A 23722-nucleotide genomic window follows, 5' to 3' on the forward strand; every position below is an offset into this window, starting at 1 on the left:
GCCAGGTCTACTGAAGCTCCGGCGTGGGCAAGGTTACCTGCTAGGGGAGGGTAGACAGTTCAGCCTGTGCCGGCGCCAGCTTCTACAGTGGATGAGACTAGTAGTAGGAGGAATGATGGGGGGAGGAGTCAAAAGCTTATGTTGTTTATTCGCGGGAATGCTATGTCGGGGGCACCGATTATGAGGGGGACTACTCAGTTGCCGAATCCTCCGATCATGAGCGGAGGCAGTGCAGTGAGTCCAGAGAGTGCACTGGCACCACTGGGCATGCAGTGCAGTGAGTCCAGAGAGTGCACTGGCACCACTGGGGATGCACTTCAGTGACTCCAGAGAGTGCACTGGCATCACTGGGGATGCAGTGCAGTGAGTCCAAAGACTTCACTGGCAAAACTGGGGATGCACTGCAGTGAGTCCAGAGAGTGCACTGGCACCACTGGTGATGCAGTGCAGTGAGTCCAGAGATTGCACTGGCACCACCGGGGCTGCAGTGCAGTGAGTCCAGAGAGTGCACTGGCACCACTGGGGATGCACTGCAGTGAGTCCAGAGAGTGCACTGGAACCACTGGGGATGCAGTACAGTGAGTCCAGAGAGTGCACTGGCGCCACTGGGGATGCACTGCAGTGAGTCCAGAGAGTGCACTGGCACCACTGGGGATGCACTACAGTGAGTCCAGAGATTGCACTGGCACCACTGGGGATGCAGTGCACTGAGTCCAGAGAGTGCACTGGCACCACTGGGGATGCAGTGCATTGAGTCCAGAGAGTGCACTGGCACCACTGGGGATGCACTTCAGTGAGTCCATAGAGTGCACTGACACGACTGGGGATGCAGTGCAGTGAGTCCAGAGAGTGCACTGGCACCACTGGGGATGCAGTGCAGTGAGTCCAGAGAGTGCTCTGGCACCACTGGGGATGCAGTGCAGTGAGTCCAGAGAGTGCACTGGCACCACTGGGGATGCAGTGCAGTGAGTCCAGAGAGTGCGCTGGCACCACTGGGGATGCAGTCCAGTGAGTCCAGTGAGTGCACTGGCACCACTGGGGATGCAGCGCAGTGACTGCAGAGAGTACACTGGCACCACCGGGGATTCACTGCAGTGAGTCCAGAGAGTGCACTGGCACCACCTGTGATGCAGTGCAGTGAGTCCAGTGAGTGCACTGGCACCACTGGGGATGCAGTGCTGTGACTCCAGAGAGCGCACTGGCACCACTGGGGATGCAGTGCAGTCAGTTCAGTGAGTGCACTGGCACCACTGGGGGTGCAGTACAGTGAGTCCAGAGAGTGCACTGACACCACTGGGGATGCAGTGCAGTGAGTCCAGACAGTGCACTGGCACCACTGGGGATGCAGTGCAGTGAGTCCAGAGAGTGCACTGGCACCACTGGGGCTTCAGAGCAGTGAGACCAGAGAGTGCACTGGCACCACTGGGGATGCACTGCAGTGAGTCCAGAGAGTGCACTGGCACCACTGGGGATGCAGTGCAGTGAGTCCAGAGAGTGCACTGTCACCACTGGGGATGCAGTACAGTGAGTCCAGAGAGTGCACTGGCACCAGTGGGGATGCAGTACAGTGAGTCCACAGAGTGCACTGGCACCACTGGACATGCAGTGCAGTGAGTCCAGAGAGTGCACTGGCACCACTGGGGATGCAGTGCAGTGAGTCCAAAGACTTCACTGGCACCACTGGGGATGCAGTGCAGTGAGTCCAGAGAGTGCACTGTCACCACTGGGGATGCAGTGAAGTGAGTGCAGAGAGTGCACTGGCACCACTGGGGATGCACTGCAGTGAGTCCAGAGAGTGCACTGGCACCACTGGGGATGCAGTGCAGTGAGTCCAGAGAGTGCACTGGCACCACTGGGGATGCAGTGCAGTGAGTCCAGAGAGTGCACTGGCACCACTGGGGATGCAGTGCAGTGAGCCCTGTGAGTGTACTGGCACCACGGGGGATGCACTTCAGTGAGCCCAGAGAGTGCACTGGCACCACTGAGAATGCACTTCAGTGAGTCCAGAGAGTGCACTGGCACCACTGGGGATGCAGTGCACTGAGTCCAGAGAGTGCACTAGCACCACTGGGGATGCAGTGCAGTGAATCCTGTGAGTACACTGGCACCACTGGGGATGCAGTGCAGTGAGTCCAGAGAGCTCACTGGCACCACTGGGGATGCAGTGCAGTGAGTCCAGAGAGTGCACTGGCACCACTGGAGATGCAGTACAGTGAGTCCAGTGAATGCACTGGAACCACTGGGGATGCAGTGCAGTGAGTCCAGAGAGTGCACTGGCACCACTGGGGATGCAGTACAGTGAGTCCAGTGAGTGCACTGGTACCACTGGGCCTGCAGTGCAGTGAGTCCAGAGAGTGCACTGGCACCACTGGGGATGCAGTGCAGTGAGTCCAGAGAGTGCACTGGCACCACCGATGATGCAGTACAGTGAGTCCAGTGAGTGCACTGGCACCACTGGGGATGTAGTGCAGTGACTCGAGAGAGTGCACTGGCACCACTGGGGATGCAGTGCAGTGAGTCCAGAGAGTGCACTGGCACCACTGGGGATGCAGTGCAGTGAGTCCAGAGAGTGCACTGGCAGCAGTGGGGATGCAGTGCAGTGAGTCCAGAGACTTCACTGGCACCACTGGGGATGCAGTGCAGTGAGTCCAGAGAGTGCACTGGCACCACTGGGGATGCAGTGCAGTGAGTCCAGAGACTTCACTGGCACCACTGGGGATGCAGTGCAGTGAGTCCAGAGAGTGCATTGGCACCACTGGGGATGCAGTGCAGTGAGTCCAGAGAGTGCACTGGCACCACTGGGGATGCACTGCTGTGAGTCCAGAGAGTGCACTGGCACCACTGGTGATGCAGTACAGTGAGTCCAGAGAGTGCACTGGCACCACTGGGGATGCACTGCAGTGAGTCCAGAGAGTGCAATGGCACCACTGGGGATGCACTGCAGTGAGTCCAGAGATTGCACTGGCACCACTGGGGATGCAGTGCAGTGAGTCCAGAGAGTGCACTGGCACCACTGGTGATGCACTACAGTGAGTCCAGAGAGTGCACTGGCACCACTGGGGATGCACTTCAGTGAGTACAGAGAGTGCACTGACACCACTGCGGATACAGTGCAGTGAGTCCAGAGAGTGCACTGGCACCAATGGGGATGCAGTGCAGTGAGTCCAGAGAGTGCTCTGGCACCACTGGGGATGCAGTGCAGTGAGTCCAGAGAGTACACTGGCACCACTGGGGATGCAGTGCAGTGAGTCCAGAGAGTGCACTGGCACCACAGGGGATGTAGTGCAGTGAGTCCAGAGAGTGCACTGGCACCACTGGTGATGCAGTCCAGTGAGTCCAGTGAATGCACTGGCACCACTGGGGATGCTGTGCAGTGAGTGCAGAGAGTGCACTGGCACCACCTGTGTTGCAGTACAGTGTGTCCAGTGAGTGCACTGGCACCACTGGGGATGCAGTGCTGTGACTCCGGAGAGTGCACTGGCACCACTGCGGATGCACTTCAGTGAGTCCAGTGAGTGCACTGGCACCACTGGGGATGCAGTGCAGTGAGTGCAGAGAGTGCAATGGCACCACTGGTGATGCACTTCAGTGAGCCCAGAGAGTGCACTGGCACCACTGAGAATGCACTTCAGTGAGTCCAGAGAGTGCACTGGCACCACTGGGGATGCACTGCAGTGAGTCCAGAGAGTGCACTAGCACCACTGGGGATGCAGTGCAGTGAATCCTGTGAGTACACTGGCACCACTGGGGATGCAGTGCAGTGAGTCCAGAGAGCTCACTGGCACCACTGGATATGCAGTGCAGTGAGTCCAGAGAGTGCACTGGCACCACTGGAGATGCAGTACAGTGAGTCCAGAGAGTGCACTGGCACCAATGGGGATGCAGTGCAGTGAGTCCAGTGAGTGTACTGGCACCACTGGGGATGCAGTGCAGTGAGTCCAGAGAGTGCATTGGCACCACTTGGGATGCACTGCAGTGAGTCCAGAGAGTGCACTGGCACCACTGGGGATGCAGTGCAGAGAGTCCAGAGAGTGCACTGGCAGCAGTGGGGATGCAGTGCAGTGAGTCCAGAGACTTCACTGGCACCACTGGGGATGCAGTGCAGTGAGTCCAGAGAGTGCATTGGCACCACTGGGGATGCAGTGCAGTGAGTCCAGAGAGTGCACTGGCACCACTGGGGATGCACTGCTGTGAGTCCAGAGAGTGCACTGGCACCACTGCGGATACAGTGCAGTTAGTCCAGAGAGTGCTCTGGCACCACTGGGGATGCAGTGCAGTGAGTCCAGAGAGTGCACTGGCACCACTGGGGATGCAGTGCAGTGAGTCCAGAGAGTGCACTGGCACCACAGGGGATGTAGTGCATTGAGTCCATAGAGTGCACTGGCACCACTGGTGATGCAGTCCAGTGAGTCCAGTGAATGCACTGGCACCACTGGGGATGCTGTGCAGTGAGTGCAGAGAGTGCACTGGCACCACCTGTGTTGCAGTACAGTGTGTCCAGTGAGTGCACTGGCACCACTGGGGATGCAGTGCTGTGACTCCGGAGAGCGCACTGGCACCACTGGGGATGCAGTGCAGTCAGTCCAGTGAGTGCACTGGCACCACTGGGGATGCAGTGCAGTGAGTGCAGAGAGTGCAATGGCACCACTGGTGATGCACTTCAGTGAGTCCAGAGAGTGCACTGGCACCACTGGGGATGCAGTGCAGTGAGTCCAGAGATTGCACTGGCACCACTGGGGATGCAGTGCTGTGACTCCGGAGAGCGCACTGGCACCACTGTGGATGCAGTGCAGTGAGTGCAGAGAGTGCACTGGCACCACTGGGGATGCACTTCAGTGAGTCCAGAGAGTGCACTGGCACCACTGGGGATGGAGTGCAGTGAGTCCAGAGAGTGCACTGGCACCACTGGGTATGCACTGCAGTGAGTCCAGAGAGTGCACTGGCACCACTGGGGATGCAGTGCAGTGAGTCCAGAGAGTGCACTGGCACCACTGGGGATGCAGTGCAGTGAGTCCAGAGAGTGCACTGGCACCACTGGGGATGCAGTGCTGTGACTCCAGAGAGCGCACTGGCACCACTGGGGATGCAGTGCAGTGAGTGCAGAGAGTGCACTGGCACCACTGGGGATGCACTTCAGTGAGTTCAGAGAGTGCACTGGCACCACTGGGGATGGGTTTCAAGCCAACTGCATTAACCGCTCATGCTTCTTTCTTATGAGACGTTAGTAAACCAATTACATAGCCTTGTCAAGACTAAATCACAGGTAAAAATCCTGTACATCTCATGTGGCCAACCACTCCCAACTAGGATTCCAAGAACCAGGAGGTTCGGTGAAAATAGGGCTAGTGCTATTAGAGGGGTGATTATTAGGGTAAGCCCTAAGCTGTCTTTAATGGAGAAGTATGGGTGGAATGGGATTTTGTCGCAGTCTGATACGATTCCTAGTGGGTTATTTGAGCCTGATTCGTGTAGGAAGGTTAGGTGGACTAGGGTGATTCCTGCAATTAGGAAGGGCAGTAGGAAGTGGATGGCGAAGAATCGGGTTAAGGTTGGATTGTCTACTGAGAATCCTCCTCAGGCTCATTCTACTAGAGTTTGCCCAATGTACGGGATGGCTGAGAATAGGTTGGTGATTACGGTGGCCCCTCAGAATGACATTTGTCCTCATGGTAGGACATACCCTACGAAGGCAGTTGCTATTAGGGTGAGTAGGAGGATTACTCCTGTGTTTCAGGTTTCTTTGTATAGGTAGGAGCCGTAGTAGAGGCCTCGTCCGATGTGTAAGTAGATGCAGATAAAGAAGAGCGAAGCACCGTTGGCGTGGAGGTTGCGGATGAGCCATCCGTACTGGACGTCTCGGCATGTGTGAGCTACTGAGGAGAAGGCGAGTGAAGTGTCTGCGGTGTAGTGTATGGCTAGTAGCAGGCCTGTTAGGATTTGTGTGGCTAAGCAGATGGCTAGAAGGGAGCCGAAGTTTCATCAGGCAGAGATGTTGGAGGGGGCGGGTAGGTCGATTAGGGAGTTGTTGATTATTTTTAGTAGGGGATGGGATTTGCGGATGTTAGGGGCCATTAGTGAGTCTGTGTGTTATTAGGATTATTACCAGGATGGAGAGGGCGAAGGATCCTAGGTAGGCCTTAATTAGCCCTGTGTGTATTGAGGTTGCGGCTTTGCTTGCGGCTACTTGTAGTTCAGCAAGGCCCTCTGGCCCTATTTTTTTGAGTCAGGAGAGGTCGATCAAGTGTAGGGCAATGTTTTGTCCCTTTTCTAGTAGGTTTTTGGAGAAGAATCGGTGTACTAGGGGGTTGAAGTACCCTAATGTAGAGGAGAAGTTTATGAGGGGGTTTGGTTTGGGGTGAGTGAGGGTGTGTGTTATGTTCGATAGTTCTAGAGCTAGGATGATTCCTAGGATTGTTATGAGGATGGCAGCGGTTTTGGTGATAAGGGGTATGGTTATTGGGGGGGTTTTGGTTGGTGTGATGAAAGAGGTAATGATTATTCCTGCTGTAATGCTGCCTAGGGCGAGTCGGGTTAGGGGGGCGGTGATTAGTGGGTTGTTTTCGTTTATTGATACTATTGGGGGGATTCGGGTTTGTCCAGCTTGGACTAGGATGGTTATGCGGATGCTGTAGGTTGCGGTGAATGCTGTGGCTATAAGGGTTAGGAGTAGGGCTCAAGTATTTAGGTATGATGTGTTTAAGCTTTCGATGATGAGGTCTTTTGAGTAGAATCCGGCTAGGAATGGGGTTCCTATCAGCGCCAGGTTTCCGATGGTTAGGCAGGAAGTAGTGACTGGGAGTATTTTCTGTAGGCCTCCTATCTTTCGGATATCTTGTTCTCCGTTTAGGTTGTGGATGATAGACCCTGAGCATAGGAATAGTATGGCTTTAAAGAAGGCATGGGTTGAGATGTGTAGGAAGGCTAGTTGTGGGAGGTTTAGTCCGATAGTGACTATTATTAGTCCTAGTTGGCTGGATGTTGAGAAAGCAATGATTTTTTTGATGTCATTTTGGGTTAGGGCGCATGTGGCAGCGAATAGGGTTGATAGAGCACCTAGGCATAGGCAGGCAGTTAGGGCTGTCTGGTTGGTGGCTAGCAGGGGGTGCATGCGGATGAGCAGGAAGATTCCGGCTACTACTATGGTACTGGAGTGCAGTAGGGCTGATACTGGGGTGGGGCCTTCTATTGCTGCGGGCAGTCATGGGTGGAGTCCAAATTGGGCGGATTTTCCTGCGGCTGCGAGGATTAATCCTATGAGGGGGAGGATTGGGGTTTGGTGGGGGTGTACGGCTTGTTGGATCTCTCAGGTGTTGAATGTTGAAGCTAGTCATGCTATGCTCAGGATCAGTCCGACGTCTCCGATTCGGTTGTAGATTACGGCTTGTAGGGCGGCGGTGTTGGCATCTGCTTGGCCTTGTCATCAGCCGATGAGAAGGAAGGACATGATTCGTACTCCTTCCCAGCCTACGAATAGGAGGAATATGTTGTTTGCGGTTGTTAGGAGGAGTATGGCGACTAGGAATGTCAGTAGGTAGGTGAAAAATTTTGTTACGTATGGCTCTGAGGCCATGTATCATATGGCGAATTGTAGGATTGATCATGTTACAAATAGGGCGATTGGAAGAAATGTTATTGAGTATTGGTCTATTTTTAGGCTCAGGGGGATTTTAAAGTTTATAATGAATTTTCACTCCCAGTGGCAGGTGACAGATTCTACTCCCGAGTAGATGAATGCGGTTGTAGGGGCTAGGCTAATTAGGAATGCGGTTTTAACAGCGCGGGTGGTGGCTTGTGGGGTGTTTTTAAAGTTTTTAAATAGAAATGGCAGGATGATTGGGGTTAGGAGGATTGTCAGCGTGAGTAGTGTGAGGGAGTTGATTAGTAGTGTGGGGTTCACTACTTTTACTTGGATTTGCACCAAGATGGGTGGTTCCTAAGACCAGTGGATTGCTGTTATCCTTTAAAAGTAAGGGGGCTGAGGTTTTAGGCTCAGATGTAAGAGTTAGCAGCTCTTGTTGGTTAAACCCTCCCCTCGGCAGGTAAGAAGGTTTGAACTTCTATTCTTAGAATCACAGTCTAATGTTTGGTTTAAACTATACTTGCATGAGGGGATTCCGGAGATCAGTTCGGGTTTGAGGATTAGGAGGAATATTGGGATAATGTGGAGTGTTATGAGCAGGTGTTCTCGCGTGGTTGAGTTTTGCATAGATGTGATGTGGGAGGGGATTGAGCCTCGTTGGGTCATTAGTAGTATGAATAAGGTGTAGGAGGCGGTTAGTAGGGTTGCGATTCCTGTTAGGATGATCGTGAAGGCAGATCAGTTGAATAAGGTGATTATAATGGTTAGCTCTGCTATGAGGTTTGTTGTTGGGGGTAAGGCTATGTTTGTTAGATTGGCCAGCAATCATCAGGTAGCTATGAGTGGTAGGAGAGGTTGTAGGCCTCGTGTGAGTAGTAGAATTCGGCTGTGCGTACGTTCATAGTTTGTGTTGGCTAGGCAGAATAGTATGGAGGAAGTTAGTCCATGGGAAATTATTAGGATCATTGCCCCTGAGAATGATCAGTGGGTTTGGATTATTCCTGCGGCGATAACTAGGCCTATGTGGCTAACGGATGAATAAGCGATTAGTGATTTTAGGTCTGTCTGTCGTAGGCAGATTGAGCTAGTCATTAGGGCGCCTCATAGGGCCAGGGTTAGGAAGGGGTAGTGCAGGAGGTTGGACAGTGGGCCCATAAATAGAGTGACTCATATAATTCCGTATCCTCCTAGCTTTAGTAGTAGGGCGGCGAGGAGTATTGAGCCTGCGATGGGTGCTTCTACGTGGGCTTTTGGCAGTCAGAGGTGTAGGCCGTATAGTGGGGCTTTTACTATGAATGCTATGAGCAGTGCTAGACCTGATAGTATTCCTGTCCATGAGGTGGATAGGGTTGGGTGGGTTAGTTGTAGGGTTGACAGGTGCAGGGTGCCAATTTTCACGTATAGGTGTATGATTGTGATTAGCAGGGGTAGAGAGCTTACTAGCGTGTAGAATAGCAGGTAGATGCCAGCGCTTAGGCGTTCTGGTTGGTTCCCCCATCGGGTGATTAAGATTAGGGTGGGAATGAGGGTTGCTTCAAATGAGATGTAAAATAGTGCTAGTTCTGTGGTGGAAAAGGCTAGTAGGATGAATGGCTGGACTGCGACTAAGGTTGAGATAAAGATTCGTTTGCGTTGTAGGGGTTCTTGTTGCAGGTGGTTTTGGCTTGCTATGATTATGAGTGGGAGTAGTCAGCAGGATAGTACTAGGAGGGGGGATGAGATTTGGTCAATTCCTGTTCAGTTGGATAAAAATTTGTAGGGGTAGTAGGTTGGGATTAATCACTGTAGGCTTAGGGCAGCGATTAGGAGGCTGTATAAGGTGGTGTTAGTCCATAGAAATTTTGGTGGAGACAGCAGGGCTGTTGGAAGAAGTATGATTGTGGGTAGGATGATTTTTAGCATTGCAGGAGGTTTAGGTTGTGTAGATGGTCGGAGCCATGTGTGCGGGTGGAGGCTACTAGGATGGCCAGGCCTGTGCCCGCCTCACACGCTGAGAAGGTTAGCATGAGAATTGGTACCATGGTGAATGAGGAGACTTGGTTTTCGATGGATCATATTGATAGGCCTACGAATATCGATAATATTATGCTTTCAAGGCATAGTAGGGCGGATACTAGGTGGGTTCGGTGGAAGGCTAGTCCTAGTCCGCTGAAAATGAAGGCTGAGTAGAAGCTTAAATGTAGGGGCGACATAAGAAAGTTACAGGGTTGGCTGTAATCTGCTGGGTCGAAACCAGCTATCTTTTTGGTTAGACTAACTTTCTGTTATTCTGCTCATTCTAGGCCCCCTTGAATTCACTCGTAGGCCAGTCCGAGTGTTAGGAGAAGGAGGATCGCTACAGTTCAGGTGAGGGTCATTAGGGGGGATTGGACTTGGACGGCTCATGGCAGGGGGAGTAGGAGGGCGATTTCTAGGTCGAATAGGACGAACAGGATGGCTACTGAGGAAGAATCGGACTGAGAATGGTAATCGAGCAGATCCAAGTGGGTCGAATCCACATTCGTACGGTGAGAGTTTCTCTGAGTCGGGGTTTATTTGGGCGAGTCAGAAGTTTAATGCGGTTAGGGCGGCGCTTAGGATTGATGATAGGGCGAATATGAACATGAGTGCGTTCATTGCTCTCCTCTGGGTTTATACCAGATTCTAGAGATTGGAAGTCAATTGTAATTAATATACTAGAAGAGCAAGATCCTCATCAGTAGATGGTTATGTAGAGGAATAGTCAGATGACGTCTACGAAGTGTCAGTATCAGGCTGCTGCCTCGAATCCGAAGTGGTGGTCTGATGTAAAGTGGAACTTGATCAGTCGGAAGAGGCAGACGGTCAGGAAGGAGGATCCGATGATTACGTGGAGTCCGTGGAATCCAGTGGCAACGAAGAAGGTAGATCCGTAGACGCTATCGGCGATTGAGAATGGGGCTTCGTGGTATTCTATTGCTTGTAGGGCTGTGAAGTAGAATCCCAGGAGGATCGTTAGGGTTAGGGCGTGGATGGCGTGTTTTCGGTTTCCTTCTGTGATGCTGTGATGGGCTCACGTTACGGTAACGCCTGAGGCTAGTAGGATGGCTGTGTTTAGTAGGGGGACTTCTATCGGGTTGAGTGGTTTAATTCCTGTTGGGGGTCATTGGCCTCCTAGTTCTGGGGTTGGGGCCAGGCTCGAGTGGAAGAACGCTCAGAAGAACCCTAAGAAGAAGAATGCTTCGGATGTGATGAAAAGGATTATGCCGTATCGTAGGCCTTTTTGGACTGTGGGAGTGTGATGGCCTTGGAAGGTGCTTTCTCGTACAATGTCTCGTCATCATTGGAGTATTACTAGGAGTATTGAGATGAGGCCTAGGGTTAGTAGTATGGATGAGTTGTAGTGGAATCACATGATTAATCCTGAGGTTGTGAGTAGGGCGGCGGCTGCCCCGAAGATTGGTCAAGGGCTTGGGTCAACTATGTGGTATGAGTGTGCTTGGTGTGCCATTAGATGTTTTCTTGTAAGTATAGGCTTAGAAGGAGCACGAAGACGTAGGCCTGGATTATGGCTACTGCTACTTCTAGGATGGTTAGGAGTAGTAGGATGATTATTGTTAGGATGGATACTGCAGGAAGGGTGGGTATTAATGCAATGGAGGCTGTAGAGATGAGTTGGATGAGTAAGTGTCCTGCTGTAAGGTTGGCTGTAAGGCGGACTCCGAGGGCTAGGGGGCGGATTAGTAGGCTGGTTGTTTCGATCAGGATTAGTGCGGGGATTAGGGGTGTAGGGGTACCTTCGGGTAATAGGTGGGCTAAAGAGGCTGATGGTTGGTTTCGTAGGCCTGTTAGTAGTGTGGCGAGCCATAGTGGGAAGGCTAGGGCTATGTTCATAGATAGTTGGGTGGTTGGGGTGAATGTATATGGAAGGAGGCCTAGAAGGTTGATTGTAAGAAGTATGATTATTAGGGATGTAAATATTATGGCTCATTTGTGGCCATTTTTGTTGAGTGGGACTATTAGTTGTTTTGTGATTAGGTGAAGGAGTCATGTTTGGATAGTAGAAAGGCGGTTGTTGATTCATCGGTTGTTTGGGGACGGGAATAGTAGGGCTGGGAAGAGTAGGGATAGTAGGATTAAGGGGATGCCAAATAGATTGGGGCTGGAAAATTGGTCAAAGAAGCTTAGGTTCATGGTCAGGATCATGGTGTGGGTTTGGTAGTGAGGGAGGTCTTATTTGATGGGGGGTTGGTTGTGGTGAAGGCTAGTAGTTTTGGTTGGATGAGGAGTGCTAGGGTTAATCAGGTTATAATTATGATTGAAAATCATGGTGCGGGGTTAAGCTGTGGCATATCATTAAGGAGGGGGAAGTCCCTCTTTGGCTAGCTTAAAAGGCTAGTGCTGTTGCATAGCTTCTTAATGATTAGGATGATGATAGAAGGGACGATCAGGCCTCGAAATGTGGGAGTGGGGTTGATTCTACTACAATGGGTATGTAGCTGTGATTAGCCCCGCAAATTTCTGAGCATTGTCCGTAAAAAATCCCAGGCCGGGTGGTAATGAATGAAGTTTGGTTTAGTCGGCCTGGGATTGCGTCTGTTTTAACTCTGAGCGTTGGGACTGCTCAGGAGTGGAGTACGTCTCCTGCAGTAATGATCACGCGGATGGGGGATTCTATTGGGATAACTACGCGGTGGTCAACTTCTAGCAGTCGGAAGTGGCCGTTGGGTAAGTCTGGGGTGGGCACTATGTAGGAGTCGAATGATAGGTCTTTGAAGTCTGTGTATTCGTAGCTTCAGTATCATTGGTGGCCGATGGCTTTTAGGGTGAGGTCTGGTTCATCGATTTTGTCCATTATGTAGAGGATTTGTAGGGATGGGAGGGCGAGGAGTACCAGGACGATAGCAGGTAGGATTGTCCAGATCAGCTCTACTTCTTGGGCGTCTACAGCATTGGACGAGAGTTTTTCTGTTAGTATGTGGGCTAAAAGGTAGAGAACTAGGCTGCAGATAGCTAGGGCAACGATTAGGGCGTGGTCGTGGAATTCAACGAGTTCTTCTATGATGGGTGATGAGGCGTCTTGGAATCCTAGTTGGGAGTGGTTGGCCACATGAGATGTACAGGATTTTTACCTGTGATTTAGTCTTGACAAGGCTATGTAATTGGTTTACTAACGTCTCATAAGAAAGAAGCATGAGCGGTTAATGCAGTTGGCTTGAAACCAGCATGTGAGGGTTCGATTCCTTCCTTTCTTGTACTTGGACGAAGGCCGGTTCCTCGAAAGTATGGTATGGGGGAGGGCAGCCGTGGATTCATTCAACGTTTGTGGTAGTTAGTTCTGGTTGTAGGACTTTTCGTTTGGCCGGAAAGGCTTCTCAGATGATGAATATTAGTATGATTACGGCTACTATTGAGATTAGGGAGCCGATGGAGGAAATGGTGTTTCATAGTGTGTAGGCGTCGGGATAGTCCGAGTATCGTCGGGGTATTCCTGCTAGGCCTAGGAAGTGCTGGGGGAAGAACGTTAGGTTTACTCCTGTAAATATTACCCCGAAGTGGGCTTTTGCTCATGTTTGGTGTAGGGTAAACCCAGTGAGTAGTGGGAATCAGTGAGTAAATCCTGCTAGAATGGCAAAGACGGCGCCTATGGATAGGACGTAGTGGAAGTGGGCAACTACGTAGTACGTGTCGTGCAGGGCGATGTCTAGGGAAGAGTTTGCAAGAACGATTCCTGTTAATCCTCCGATGGTAAATAGGAAGATAAATCCTAGAGCTCATAGTATTGGGGGGGTCTCATTTGATTGTTCCTCCGTGCAGGGTGGCTAGTCAGCTAAATACTTTGATTCCAGTAGGGATGGCAATGATTATAGTGGCTGATGTAAAGTAGGCTCGGGTATCAACGTCTATTCCTACTGTAAACATGTGGTGAGCTCAGACGATGAATCCTAGGAAGCCGATGGATAGTATGGCTCAGACTATTCCCATGTAGCCGAAGGGCTCCTTTTTGCCTGAGTAGTACGTGACTACGTGTGAGATGATTCCGAACCCCGGTAGGATCAGAATATAGACTTCTGGGTGTCCGAAGAATCAGAATAGGTGTTGGTACAGGATTGGGTCTCCTCCTCCAGCGGGGTCGAAGAATGTGGTGTTTAGGTTTCGATCAGTTAGTAATATTGTAATACCGGCGGCGAGTACGGGGAGTGATAGAAGGAGTAGGATGGCGGTAATTAGTACGGATCAGACAAATAGTGGGGTTTGGTATTGTGAGAGTGCGGGGGGTTTTATGTTGATGGCTGTGGTGATAAAGTTGATGGCCCCAAGGATGGAGGAGATACCGGCTAAGTGGAGTGAGAAGATAGCCAGGTCTACTGAAGCTCCGGCGTGGGCAAGGTTACCTGCTAGGGGAGGGTAGACAGTTCAGCCTGTGCCGGCGCCAGCTTCTACAGTGGATGAGACTAGTAGTAGGAGGAATGATGGGGGGAGGAGTCAAAAGCTTATGTTGTTTATTCGCGGGAATGCTATGTCGGGGGCACCGATTATGAGGGGGACTACTCAATTGCCGAATCCTCCGATCATGAGCGAATGCAGTGCAGTGAGTCCAGAGAGTGCACTGGCACCACTGGGCATGCAGTGCAGTGAGTCCAGAGAGTGCACTGGCACCACTGGGGATGCACTTCAGTGACTCCAGAGAGTGCACTGGCATCACTGGGGATGCAGTGCAGTGAGTCCAAAGACTTCACTGGCAAAACTGGGGATGCAGTGCAGTGAGTCCAGAGAGTGCACTGGCACCACTGGGGATGCAGTGCAGTGAGCCCAGAGATTGCACTGGCACCACCGGGGCTGCAGTGCAGTGAGTCCAGAGAGTGCACTGGCACCACTGGGGATGCAGTGCAGTGAGTCCAGAGAGTGCACTGGCACCACTGGTGATGCAGTACAGTGAGTCCAGAGAGTGCACTGGCACCACTGGGGATGCACTGCAGTGAGTCCAGAGAGTGCACTGGCACCACTGGGGATGCACTACAGTGAGTCCAGAGATTGCACTGGCACCACTGGGGATGCAGTGCACTGAGTCCAGAGAGTGCACTGGCACCACTGGGGATGCAGTGCATTGAGTCCAGAGAGTGCACTGGCACAACTGGGGATGCACTTCAGTGAGTCCAGAGAGTGCACTGACACGACTGGGGATGCAGTGCAGTGAGTCCAGAGAGTGCACTGGCACCACTGGGGATGCAGTGCAGTGAGTCCAGAGAGTGCTCTGGCACCACTGGGGATGCAGTGCAGTGAGTCCAGAGAGTGCACTGGCACCACTGGGGATGCACTGCAGTGAGTCCAGAGAGTGCACTGGCACCACTGGGGATGCAGTCCAGTGAGTCCAGTGAGTGCACTGGCACCACTGGGGATGCAGCGCAGTGACTGCAGAGAGTACACTGGCACCACCGGGGATTCACTGCAGTGAGTCCAGAGAGTGCACTGGCACCACTGGGGATGCAGCGCAGTGACTGCAGAGAGTGCACTGGCACCACTGGGGATGCACTGCTGTGAGTCCAGAGAGTGCACTGGCACCACCTGTGATGCAGTGCAGTGAGTCCAGTGAGTGCACTGGCACCACTGGGGATGCAGTGCTGTGACTCCAGAGAGCGCACTGGCACCACTGGGGATGCAGTGCAGTCAGTCCAGTGAGTGCACTGGCACCACTGGGGGTGCAGTACAGTGAGTCCAGAGAGTGCACTGACACCACTGGGGATGCAGTGCAGTGAGTCCAGACAGTGCACTGGCACCACTGGGGATGCAGTGCAGTGAGTCCAGAGAGTGCACTGGCACCACTGGGGCTTCAGTGCAGTGAGACCAGAGAGTGCACTGGCACCACTGGGGATGCACTGCAGTGAGTCCAGAGAGTGCACTGGCACCACTGGGGATGCACTGCAGTTAGTCCAGAGAGTGCACTGTCACCACTGGGGATGCAGTACAGTGAGTCCAGAGAGTGCACTGGCACCAGTGGGGATGCAGTACAGTGAGTCCACAGAGTGCACTGGCACCACTGGACATGCAGTGCAGTGAGTCCAGAGAGTGCACTGGCACCACAGGGGATGCACTTCAGTGACTCCAGAGAGTGCACTGGCACCACTGGGGATGCAGTGCAGTGAGTCCAAAGACTTCACTGGCACCACTGGGGATGCAGTGCAGTGAGTCCAGACAGTGCACTGGCACCACTGGGGATGCAGTGAAGTGAGTGCAGAGAGTGCACTGGCACCACTGGGGATGCACTGCAGTGAGTCCAGAGAGTGCACTGGCACCACTGGGGATGCACTACAGTGAGTCCAGAGAGTGCACTGGCACCACTGGGGATGCAGTGCAGTGAGTCCAGAGAGTGCACTGGCACCACTGGGGATGCAGTGCAGTGAGTCCAGTGAGTGTACTGGCACCACTGGGGATGCACTTCAGTGAGCCCAGAGAGTGCACTGGCACCACTGAGAATGCACTTCAGTGAGTCCAGAGAGTGCACTGGCACCACTGGGGATGCACTGCAGTGAGTCCAGAGAGTGCACTAGCACCACTGGGGATGCAGTGCAGTGAATCCTGTGAGTACACTGGCACCACTGGGGATGCAGTGCAGTGAGTCCAGAGAGCTCACTGGCACCACTGGGGATGCAGTGCAGTGAGTCCAGAGAGTGCACTGGCACCACTGGAGATGCAGTACAGTGAGTCCAGTGAATGCACTGGAACCACTGGGGATGCAGTGCAGTGAGTCCAGAGAGTGCACTGGCACCACTGGTGATGCAGTACAGTGAGTCCAGTGAGTGCACTGGTACCACTGGGCCTGCAGTGAAGTGAGTCCAGAGAGTGCACTGGCACCACTGGGGATGCAGTGCAGTGAGTCCAGAGAGTGCACTGGCACCACCAATGATGCAGTACAGTGAGTCCAGTGAGTGCACTGGCACCACTGGGTATGTAGTGCAGTGACTCGAGAGAGTGCACTGGCACCACTGGGGATGCAGTGCAGTGAGTCCAGAGAGTGCACTGGCACCACTGGGGATGCAGTGCAGTGAGTCCAGAGAGTGCACTGGCAGCAGTGGGGATGCAGTGCAGTGAGTCCAGAGACTTCACTGGCACCACTGGGGATGCAGTGCAGTGAGTCCAGAGAGTGCACTGGCACCACTGGGGATGCAGTGCAGTGAGTCCAGAGACTTCACTGGCACCACTGGGGATGCAGTGCAGTGAGTCCAGAGAGTGCACTGGCACCACTGGGGATGCAGTGCAGTGAGTCCAGAGAGTGCACTGGCACCACTGGGGATGCACTGCTGTGAGTCCAGAGAGTGCACTGGCACCACTGGTGATGCAGTACAGTGAGTCCAGAGAGTGCACTGGCACCACTGGGGATGCACTGCAGTGAGTCCAGAGAGTGCACTGGCACCACTGGGGATGCACTACAGTGAGTCCAGAGATTGCACTGGCACCACTGGGGATGCAGTGCAGTGAGTCCAGAGAGTGCACTGGCACCACTGGGGATGCACTACAGTGAGTCCAGAGAGTGCACTGGCACCACTGGGGATGCACTTCAGTGAGTACAGAGAGTGCACTGACACCACTGCGGATACAGTGCAGTGAGTCCAGAGAGTGCACTGGCACCACTGGGGATGCAGTGCAGTGAGTCCAGAGAGTGCTCTGGCACCACTGGGGATGCAGTGCAGTGAGTCCAGAGAGTACACTGGCACCACTGGGGATGCAGTGCAGTGAGTCCAGAGAGTGCACTGGCACCACAGGGGATGTAGTGCATTGAGTCCAGAGAGTGCACTGGCACCACTGGTGATGCAGTCCAGTGAGTCCAGTGAATGCACTGGCACCACTGGGGATGCTGTGCAGTGAGTGCAGAGAGTGCACTGGCACCACCTGTGTTGCAGTACAGTGTGTCCAGAGAGTGCACTGGCACCACTGGGGATGCAGTGCAGTCAGTCCAGTGAGTGCACTGGCACCACTGGGGATGCAGTGCAGTGAGTGCAGAGAGTGCAATGGCACCACTGGTGATGCACTTCAGTGAGCCCAGAGAGTGCACTGGCACCACTGAGAATGCACTTCAGTGAGTCCAGAGAGTGCACTGGCACCACTGGGGATGCACTGCAGTGAGTCCAGAGAGTGCACTAGCACCACTGGGGATGCAGTGCAGTGAATCCTGTGAGTACACTGGCACCACTGGGGATGCAGTGCAGTGAGTCCAGAGAGCTCACTGGCACCACTGGGGATGCAGTGCAGTGAGTCCAGAGAGTGCACTGGCACCACTGGGGATGCAGTACAGTGAGTCCAGTGAATGCACTGGAACCACTGGCGATGCAGTGCAGTGAGTCCAGAGAGTGCACTGGCACCACTGGTGATGCAGTACAGTGAGTCCAGTGAGTGCACTGGTACCACTGGGCCTGCAGTGCAGTGAGTCCAGAGAGTGCACTGGCACCACTGGGGATGCAGTGCAGTGAGTCCAGAGAGTGCACTGGCACCACCGATGATGCAGTACAGTGAGTCCAGTGAGTGCACTGGCACCACTGGGGATGCAGTGCAGTGACTCGAGAGAGTGCACTGGCACCACTGGGGATGCAGTGCAGTGAGTCCAGAGAGTGCACTGGCACCACTGGGGATGCAGTGCAGTGAGTCCAGAGAGTGCACTGGCAGCAGTGGGGATGCAGTGCAGTGAGTCCAGAGACTTCACTGGCACCACTGGGGATGCAGTGCAGTGAGTCCAGAGAGTGCACTGGCACCACTGGGGATGCAGTGCAGTGAGTCCAGAGACTTCACTGGCACCACTGGTGATGCAGTGCAGTGAGTCCAGAGAGTGCACTGGCACCACTTGGGATGCACTGCTGTGAGTCCAGAGAGTGCACTGGCACCACTGGTGATGCACTGCTGTGAGTCCAGAGAGTGCACTGGCACCACTGGGGATGCAGTACAGTGAGTCCAGAGAGTGCACTGGCACCACTGGGGATGCACTGCAGTGAGTCCAGAGAGTGCACTGGCACCACTGGGGATGCACTGCAGTGAGTCCAGAGATTGCACTGGCACCACTGGGGATGCAGTGCAGTGAGTCCAGAGAGTGCACTGGCACCACTGGGGATGCATTACAGTGAGTCCAGAGAGTGCACTGGCACCACTGGGGATGCAGTGCAGTGAGTCCAGAGAGTGCTCTGGCACCACTGGGGATGCAGTGCAGTGAGTCCAGAGAGTACACTGACACCACTGGGGATGCAGTGCAGTGAGTCCAGAGAGTGCACTGGCACCACAGGGGATGTAGTGCATTGAGTCCAGAGAGTGCACTGGCACCACTGGTGATGCAGTCCAGTGAGTCCAGTGAATGCACTGGCACCACTGGGGATGCTGTGCAGTGAGTGCAGAGAGTGCACTGGCACCACCTGTGTTGCAGTACAGTGTGTCCAGTGAGTGCACTGGCACCACTGGGGATGCAGTGCTGTGACTCCGGAGAGCGCACTGGCACCACTGGGGATGCAGTGCAGTCAGTCCAGTGAGTGCACTGGCACCACTGGGGATGCAGTGCAGTGAGTGCAGAGAGTGCAATGGCACCACTGGGGATGCACTTCAGTGAGTCCAGAGAGTGCACTGGCACCACTGGGGATGCAGTGCAGTGAGTCCAGAGATTGCACTGGCACCGCTGGGGATGCAGTGCTGTGACTCCAGAGAGCGCACTGGCACCACTGTGGATGCAGTGCAGTGAGTGCAGAGAGTGCACTGGCACCACTGGGGATGCACTTCAGTGAGTCCAGAGAGTGCACTGGCACCACTGGGGATGGAGTGCAGTGAGTCCAGAGAGTGCACTGGCACCACTGGGGATGCACTGCAGTGAGTCCAGAGAGTGCACTGGCACCACTGGGGATGCAGTGCAGTGAGTCCAGAGAGTGCACTGGCACCACTGGGGATGCAGTGCAGTGAGTCCAGAGAGTGCACTGGCACCACTGGGGATGCAGTGCTGTGACTCCAGAGAGCGCACTGGCACCACTGGGGATGCAGTGCAGTGAGTGCAGAGAGTGCACTGGCACCACTGGGGATGCACTTCAGTGAGTTCAGAGAGTGCACTGGCACCACTGGGGATGGGTTTCAAGCCAACTGCATTAACCGCTCATGCTTCTTTCTTATGAGACGTTAGTAAACCAATTACATAGCCTTGTCAAGACTAAATCACAGGTAAAAATCCTGTACATCTCATGTGGCCAACCACTCCCAACTAGGATTCCAAGAACCAGGAGGTTCGGTGAAAATAGGGCTAGTGCTATTAGAGGGGTGATTATTAGGGTAAGCCCTAAGCTGTCTTTCATGGAGAAGTATGGGTGGAATGGGATTTTGTCGCAGTCTGATACGATTCCTAGTGGGTTATTTGAGCCTGATTCGTGTAGGAAGGTTAGGTGGACTAGGGTGATTCCTGCAATTAGGAAGGGCAGTAGGAAGTGGATGGCGAAGAATCGGGTTAAGGTTGGATTGTCTACTGAGAATCCTCCTCAGGCTCATTCTACTAGAGTTTGCCCAATGTACGGGATGGCTGAGAATAGGTTGGTGATTACGGTGGCCCCTCAGAATGACATTTGTCCTCATGGTAGGACATACCCTACGAAGGCAGTTGCTATTAGGGTGAGTAGGAGGATTACTCCTGTGTTTCAGGTTTCTTTGTATAGGTAGGAGCCGTAGTAGAGGCCTCGTCCGATGTGTAAGTAGATGCAGATAAAGAAGAGCGAAGCACCGTTGGCGTGGAGGTTGCGGATGAGCCATCCGTACTGGACGTCTCGGCATGTGTGAGCTACTGAGGAGAAGGCGAGTGAAGTGTCTGCGGTGTAGTGTATGGCTAGTAGCAGGCCTGTTAGGATTTGTGTGGCTAAGCAGATGGCTAGAAGGGAGCCGAAGTTTCATCAGGCAGAGATGTTGGAGGGGGCGGGTAGGTCGATTAGGGAGTTGTTGATTATTTTTAGTAGGGGATGGGATTTGCGGATGTTAGGGGCCATTAGTGAGTCTGTGTGTTATTAGGATTATTACCAGGATGGAGAGGGCGAAGGATCCTAGGTAGGCCTTAATTAGCCCTGTGTGTATTGAGGTTGCGGCTTTGCTTGCGGCTACTTGTAGTTCAGCAAGGCCCTCTGGCCCTATTTTTTTGAGTCAGGAGAGGTCGATCAAGTGTAGGGCAATGTTTTGTCCCTTTTCTAGTAGGTTTTTGGAGAAGAATCGGTGTACTAGGGGGTTGAAGTACCCTAATGCAGAGGAGAAGTTTATGAGGGGGTTTGGTTTGGGGTGAGTGAGGGTGTGTGTTATGTTCGATAGTTCTAGGGCTAGGATGATTCCTAGGATTGTTATGAGGATGGCAGCAGTTTTGGTGATAAGGGGTATGGTTATTGGGGGGGTTTTGGTTGGTGTGATGAAAGAGGTAATGATTATTCCTGCTGTAATGCTGCCTAGGGCGAGTCGGGTTAGGGGGGCGGTGATTAGTGGGTTGTTTTCGTTTATTGATACTATTGGGGGGATTCGGGTTTGTCCAGCTTGGACTAGGATGGTTATGCGGATGCTGTAGGTTGCGGTGAATGCTGTGGCTATAAGGGTTAGGAGTAGGGCTCAAGTATTTAGGTATGATGTGTTTAAGCTTTCGATGATGAGGTCTTTTGAGTAGAATCCGGCTAGGAATGGGGTTCCTATCAGCGCCAGGTTTCCGATGGTTAGGCAGGAAGTAGTGACTGGGAGTATTTTCTGTAGGCCTCCTATCTTTCGGATATCTTGTTCTCCGTTTAGGTTGTGGATGATAGACCCTGAGCATAGGAATAGTATGGCTTTAAAGAAGGCATGGGTTGAGATGTGTAGGAAGGCTAGTTGTGGGAGGTTTAGTCCGATAGTGACTATTATTAGTCCTAGTTGGCTGGATGTTGAGAAAGCAATGATTTTTTTGATGTCATTTTGGGTTAGGGCGCATGTGGCAGCGAATAGGGTTGATAGAGCACCTAGGCATAGGCAGGCAGTTAGGGCTGTCTGGTTGGTGGCTAGCAGGGGGTGCATGCGGATGAGCAGGAAGATTCCGGCTACTACTATGGTACTGGAGTGCAGTAGGGCTGATACTGGGGTGGGGCCTTCTATTGCTGCGGGCAGTCATGGGTGGAGTCCAAATTGGGCGGATTTTCCTGCGGCTGCGAGGATTAATCCTATGAGGGGGAGGATTGGGGTTTGGTGGGGGTGTACGGCTTGTTGGATCTCTCAGGTGTTGAATGTTGAAGCTAGTCATGCTATGCTCAGGATCAGTCCGACGTCTCCGATTCGGTTGTAGATTACGGCTTGTAGGGCGGCGGTGTTGGCATCTGCTTGGCCTTGTCATCAGCCGATGAGAAGGAAGGACATGATTCGTACTCCTTCCCAGCCTACGAATAGGAGGAATATGTTGTTTGCGGTTGTTAGGAGGAGTATGGCGACTAGGAATGTCAGTAGGTAGGTGAAAAATTTTGTTACGTATGGCTCTGAGGCCATGTATCATATGGCGAATTGTAGGATTGATCATGTTACAAATAGGGCGATTGGAAGAAATGTTATTGAGTATTGGTCTATTTTTAGGCTCAGGGGGATTTTAAAGTTTATAATGAATTTTCACTCCCAGTGGCAGGTGACAGATTCTACTCCCGAGTAGATGAATGCGGTTGTAGGGGCTAGGCTAATTAGGAATGCGGTTTTAACAGCGCGGGTGGTGGCTTGTGGGGTGTTTTTAAAGTTTTTAAATAGAAATGGCAGGATGATTGGGGTTAGGAGGATTGTCAGCGTGAGTAGTGTGAGGGAGTTGATTAGTAGTGTGGGGTTCACTACTTTTACTTGGATTTGCACCAAGATGGGTGGTTCCTAAGACCAGTGGATTGCTGTTATCCTTTAAAAGTAAGGGGGCTGAGGTTTTAGGCTCAGATGTAAGAGTTAGCAGCTCTTGTTGGTTAAACCCTCCCCTCGGCAGGTAAGAAGGTTTGAACTTCTATTCTTAGAATCACAGTTTAATGTTTGGTTTAAACTATACTTGCATGAGGGGATTCCGGAGATCAGTTCGGGTTTGAGGATTAGGAGGAATATTGGGATAATGTGGAGTGTTATGAGCAGGTGTTCTCGCGTGGTTGAGTTTTGCATAGATGTGATGTGGGAGGGGATTGAGCCTCGTTGGGTCATTAGTAGTATGAATAAGGTGTAGGAGGCGGTTAGTAGGGTTGCGATTCCTGTTAGGATGATCGTGAAGGCAGATCAGTTGAATAAGGTGATTATAATGGTTAGCTCTGCTATGAGGTTTGTTGTTGGGGGTAAGGCTATGTTTGTTAGATTGGCCAGCAATCATCAGGTAGCTATGAGTGGTAGGAGAGGTTGTAGGCCTCGTGTGAGTAGTAGAATTCGGCTGTGCGTACGTTCATAGTTTGTGTTGGCTAGGCAGAATAGTATGGAGGAAGTTAGTCCATGGGAAATTATTAGGATCATTGCCCCTGAGAATGATCAGTGGGTTTGGATTATTCCTGCGGCGATAACTAGGCCTATGTGGCTAACGGATGAATAAGCGATTAGTGATTTTAGGTCTGTCCGTCGTAGGCAGATTGAGCTAGTCATTAGGGCGCCTCATAGGGCCAGGGTTAGGAAGGGGTAGTGCAGGAGGTTGGACAGTGGGCCCATAAATAGAGTGACTCGTATAATTCCGTATCCTCCTAGCTTTAGTAGTAGGGCGGCGAGGAGTATTGAGCCTGCGATGGGTGCTTCTACGTGGGCTTTTGGCAGTCAGAGGTGTAGGCCGTATAGTGGGGCTTTTACTATGAATGCTATGAGCAGTGCTAGACCTGATAGTATTCCTGTCCATGAGGTGGATAGGGTTGGGTGGGTTAGTTGTAGGGTTGGCAGGTGCAGGGTGCCAATTTTCACGTATAGGTGTATGATTGTGATTAGCAGGGGTAGAGAGCTTACTAGCGTGTAGAATAGCAGGTAGATGCCAGCGCTTAGGCGTTCTGGTTGGTTCCCCCATCGGGTGATTAAGATTAGGGTGGGAATGAGGGTTGCTTCAAATGAGATGTAAAATAGTGCTAGTTCTGTGGTGGAAAAGGCTAGTAGGATGAATGGCTGGACTGCGACTAAGGTTGAGATAAAGATTCGTTTGCGTTGTAGGGGTTCTTGTTGCAGGTGGTTTTGGCTTGCTATGATTATGAGTGGGAGTAG

At 52.5% G+C, this 23722-nt stretch overlaps 1 long non-coding RNA gene across 1 annotated transcript in view; it reads left to right on the forward strand.

Moving 5' to 3' along the window:
- The first annotated feature begins 5294 nt into the window (after positions 1–5294).
- LOC308198101 overlaps positions 5295–23722 on the forward strand; it is a 28392-nt gene continuing 9964 nt past the window's right edge. The window contains exon 1 of the long non-coding RNA XR_013953634.1: positions 5295–11367. This is a non-coding gene — a long non-coding RNA (uncharacterized lncRNA). The remainder of the gene's footprint in view (positions 11368–23722) is intronic.

This window comes from Anser brachyrhynchus (assembly GCF_964034855.1).
Source record: "Anser brachyrhynchus genome assembly, chromosome: 7".
Lineage (NCBI taxonomy): Eukaryota > Metazoa > Chordata > Aves > Anseriformes > Anatidae > Anser > Anser brachyrhynchus.